We start from the raw sequence: 5,338 nt of genomic DNA on the forward strand, positions 1-5,338 counted from the left end.
CCAGAAACGGGAGGCAAGAGTTTATTCCAAAGAAGAAACAAGCTTTGCACAGGCAATGAAAAACGAAGCTTAGCTGTTCCAGTGACTAAGTTTTTCCTGCAAAAATATATGCACATACTTGCCTTAACTCTAAGCATACGCGTAAGTCTTTGCAGGACCAGAAACGAACACAGCAGAGGTAGCGACATCTGAAAATGGGTATGGGGAAATGACCCAAATACACACACAGAGAATCAGTTCAGAGCAGCAGCAAATGAAGATCCAAACGTGCCTGACTCAAAGCCAGTTCGTTAGTTTCAACCCTGACTACCTTGAGGAGCCTCCGTTGTTTCATTGTTTCCTGTGCAAAACGTTATACAACCGTAGAGAGTTTACTAGCAAATAGAAACTTGTTTCATAACGAGCCAGATCTAACATACAATTTCAGCAAAATGAAGCAGCATAGCTGTTTTGGTTTTTTGTTTGTTTGCTTTTTGGAATTTAGTTTTTCTCTAACCCAATGCTATAAAGATTCTAGAGTTGTCTTGACTTGTATTCTGTACAGTATTGCCTATAATAATTATTTGATTAATAATTCTTCAAACCAAAGCATTACAAGCAATTACCTTACTGTATTGGTTTCATCTCCAGGGCAGAAAATAAAGCACAGAAATGCATCTGCCCCTATTTTTCAGCTTTCATTTTCAAGGAATTTGCAAGCTTTCTTTTATTGCTGTCCTTAATATGTCAATTTCTGAGGCTGGAGAAAGGATTTGCAATAAAAGGCACTTGCAAGAATTGTGGAGAGCAGGGGAAAAATACAAAGGGGATTTGGAATCCAGGCTTTTAGAAGCATTCCTTGGTTTTCTTCTTCTTCTAAAACTGTAAAACACTTCAAGAAAGATTTTCACATTTTCCCTTCTAAATCAAATGCTTGAATTTTAATAGTTCTTATAAGACAATGGTTTATCTTTCACTATTTTTGTAAGCAGTGTTGTAGACTCCTGGATAGCAGGAGATTAGAGAGAGGAGGTGGCTGAGGATATCTTTTATTGGACCAACTTCAGTTGATGAGAGAGACAAGTTTTGGAGCTTGAAGAGCTTGAAAGCTTATATCTCTCACCAACAGAAGCTGGCCCAGGAAAATATATTACCTTACCCACTTTGTCTATCTTTCTCTATACTATATTCCAATTTTTAAGCAAAATTATTAGGTACTCAGATACCACAGTGAAATGTGCAATGCGGGAATTATAGTAGTATAGACTAGAACACTCCTTTTTATTAGGGATTTTTAGGGCCTGATCCAACTTCTATTGAAACCAAGGAGAGACTTTCCACTGACTTTAGTGGGAGGTGGGCCATTAGTGCTAAAGCTCAAGTTGGCAATATATATATGATAGTGAGAAAAGAGATCTTGGAAAAGTGATTTTGAGCAAATGGGATTTCAGTCTTATGGGATCAAACAATAGCTAATGCATGAAACCAGTAGAAGAGGCCTCAATTGTTAGGCAAGTTACTGATTTAAGCGCCCATCCCCAAATATTCCTAAATGTATCACGTCCAGTTCTGCTTCACCTTTGTTAGAAGACCAACTCTTTTAAGCAACTATTTTTGATGGCTTCTTAGATAGATAGATAGATAGATAATGAAATCTATCTATCTTATCTTAGATAATTATATGGCCTCCCTTCTGAGTGTCCCATAATCTTTAATGTATTTATCTTCACAACACCACTGTGAGATAGGAAAGTACTATCAGCCCCATTTTATAGGTGGTAAACTGAGGCATTAAGCTGCTAACTAACTTGCCCAAGGTCACACAGGAAGTCTGTGGTGGTCCTGGGACACAGACCTCCAAAATCCTAGGCTGGCCCATGGGACCATCCTTCTTCTCTGATATATAGTAAATTATTTCTAAAGGGGAAGGGGATAATTATAGGCACTTCAGTCCACACAGAGGAATTATCCTTCCAAAGGTTCTGCTTCACCAGATTTAGGGTATCATAATTACCCTGAATTAAAGAGAGGTTGTAAATAGCTCATCAGGGGCCCAATCCTGAACTCCCTACAAAGACAAATAAATGAGCCATCAATGTTATTGGGAGTTTTGCATGAATCGAAAGTGGAGAGTTGGCCTCCAAATCCTCAAACATCTGATTCACGTGGATGGTCTGTTATGTCTGGATGGGGGAACCACTGACTTCAACAGCTCTCAGTTTTGGTGTACCAGTCTTCCTGGATGGATCCCACTGCCCACGGCCCTAATTGCTTGTATTGAAATCAGGGTGAGTCTCACCATGGACTTCAAGAGAAACAGCATCAGGCTCCAGGGTTATTGGAACTGTTCTGCATTTAGCCAAACATGTTCATATTAATCCATGTCCAAAAATGCCCAGTGAACTTTGAGCAGAAAAGGTTTCTAAAGACCTGACTTTTTTACGCTTATTTATACAGATTTGTCAGAGAAAACACATATGCAATCAACTGCCATAGCAAAGAGAGAATGCATTTGTATCTGCCCAGCAATACAGGGGAGAGATCATGATCACCAAGGTGGTTTTCCCGGGGTGAGGATCATCCATTGCACAGTGGGTGTGCTGACCCCTGTGATTTCCCCAAATGCGGGAAACTCAACTGCATAATTTGTGGCAGTGGGGGACTGTGTCGGTGCTTTCCCCTGGAAAAAAATACATCTGTGACTATTCAGAAAGGAGCGTCCGAATTTGTTCTGCTTTCTGGTTGGCACAGTAACAGTCAGTTCTGACTGTGGATGTATATCAGCAGCATCCAACCCAAGCAGATTAGAACCTAAATTCATAAACCTTCTCCCACCACCACCCTTTAAAATAAACCTAGGTTTCATTGTTCCCATGACCCCGTATTCCACTTGATACAGGAATGTTCAGATTCTTGAAACTCTGTCTTCCCTGAGTCGTTTTTTGAATATTTTAATTCTATAAATAATAATAAATACTGTAATTTAATATCCCATTAAATTCAAGAGAGAAAAAAATGCTACTTTGAATAGGTTTTACATTGTTCTGTTCATAAACGACTGGATTTCAATGAAAATGTAATTGGTTGTGGGGCTTTTTTATTAATGTGCTTTTCCAGATATAGCACACAATCAAAAGAAAGACCAAGATATTTCTATAACTTTTTGGACTACACTGTGTTCTCGGTTTTTAAGCACAATTCCCCACTGGCTTCCACTTTAAAATTTATGGCACAGCATGTCCCTTTGTACATTTAATTTCAGGAAGAATATCGCCATTGTTCATGAATTTGGGCCATGCAACCATTTATATTGTTCTTATTAAAACTGAGCTAAAAGACACCTTGTAATCCCCAGCTGCAGACTGCTGGATTATAACATAACAGTTGCCCACCAATGAGGACATTTCAAAAAAAAGAAAGCGGAGCCAAGAATATCATACCCAGAAACTCACAAGAGGACACTTAATTTAAATCAAACATTCCACTAAGGCTCCTTATTTGGAATAGGGCAGAATTCTATAACAACACTTCACTGCCCCAGAGCTTGAAGGCTCAGTAATCCTGCCGGTTTTGAGAACTGCATATACAGTAGAATTTGGCTGATGGATAGATCCATGACAGGGAAGTATCCCAATTAACAAAATGTCCTTTATAGCATAGGATCCCATCCTGTAATCCTTAATTCGGACTAAATCCCATTGACTGGAAGAACATACATACTGACTCACACCAATGATCCATCTAGCCTAGTACCCTGTCTTCTAATAGTGGCCAATACCAGGAGCTTCCGAGGGAAGGAGCAGAACAGGCAACCATCGAGTGATCCATCCCCTGTTGTCCAGTCCCAGCTTCTGGCCATCAGAGGCTAGGGACACCCAGAGCAAGGGGTGGCATCCCTTACCATCTTGGCGAATAACCATCCTCCATGAACGTATCTAGTTCTATTTTGGCCTTCACAACATTCCCTGATAACGAGTGCCACAGGTTGACTGTGCGTTGTGTGAAGAAGTAAACCCGAGTAAAAACATCAAGATCAGGCTCAGAAATTAGTATTTTTATCAGATGCATAAATAAGTACAATGCTGTGTAAAGCAATCATGCAGCTAGATACATTGTATCCCCTGTGCACTTTATTTGCACTGGGGTAATTGCAATTTAATTTTATGGCATGTAAAAGCATGCCTATCCTTCTCCCACCAAGGATTCGAGCCCAGACCCTTTCCCTACCTTCTATCATTTGCTGCTGTGAAGGTAGTTTTGCAGCTGAGTGCCGAATGTGAAATCGCCGTTACTTCACAGGGGCCAGAAATAAGTGAGAGGAAGGAAGGCCTTGTGCTCGAGGAGCTGGGCTGGGAAGCAGGAGAGCTGGATTTGATTCCAGGCTTTGCCACAGATTTCCTGGGTGACTTTGGGTAAACCACTTCCCACTCTTACAAGCATGTACTTAATATTCAGAGGACAACTGCAGTGTCAGGGTTTGAATCTCTGCATTGTTCACTTCCCCATCTGTGAAATGGGGATAATAAGGCTTCCTTCCTCAGAGAGCTCATTGCCGGAAGCCAGGTTAGAGTCCTAGGCGAAGCAAGAGTGAAAGAACTTTTAAAATCTAATTATTTGCTCTCATGTTGGACAATGGCAATGAGTGATGCCAGCTTCTTTTGTCGTTTCACTTTCCCTGCTTGATATTGCTGACTCCCAGGCTTCATCCGCTGCAGGGGATGTTCAGGGAGTGTCTCTGTTTGTCTTTACCACAACTGCTTGGGAGTGGATTCCTTGCCCGGGGTTTAGTGTTTCTAAGAGCTCCCTGTGACGCTCTTTCCATTGGGCATCTCGCAAATCCCCAGCTTTAGGCAGGGACATTTTGGGCCCTGTTGGGGACACTCAGATGTGCAGAAACTAGGGTGCCACAGTGCCGCACCCCCTGGCTTGAAGTGGTTTCCATTATATCCAGGGTTTACAGTTTGGTTCAATGGCGCTCAGCCCCCCCATACACATTGTCCCAGCCGCCCTGGAGACATCCCAGGGCCAGGGGCTTGAGCAGGGGGGTAGCGTCACAAAAAGAAACCCTCCTCTTTTGCTGCCTGCCCTTGTGCAAGTCCCTTCAGCGCAGGTTCGCCTCCCACCCAGGCTGTGAGCTCTGTGGGGCGGGGGCTGGCTCTCCGGGATGGGGGGGTTGTACAGCGCCGCGCACTGGCAGGGGGCGGTTCTGGGCGCTGCTGCAGCCATCAGACGCGTTGGTTATTGCTTCGGGGGAAGGGCGGAGCGCTTCGCTGGAGATCCAAGCCAGCCCCACCGTCGGCGTATCGGCCTGTCTGCTTGAGGGTTTCTTGTCCTCTCCCGGCCGCCGTAGTCCGAGCAG

At 43.0% G+C, this 5,338-nt stretch overlaps 1 pseudogene; it reads left to right on the forward strand.

Moving 5' to 3' along the window:
- Positions 1-2,507: 2,507 nt before the first annotated feature.
- On the forward strand, positions 2,508-2,662 carry LOC141996926 (U1 spliceosomal RNA; annotated as a pseudogene).
- Positions 2,663-5,338: the final 2,676 nt, after the last annotated feature.

This window comes from Natator depressus, chromosome 12 (genome assembly GCF_965152275.1).
Source record: "Natator depressus isolate rNatDep1 chromosome 12, rNatDep2.hap1, whole genome shotgun sequence".
Lineage (NCBI taxonomy): Eukaryota > Metazoa > Chordata > Testudines > Cheloniidae > Natator > Natator depressus.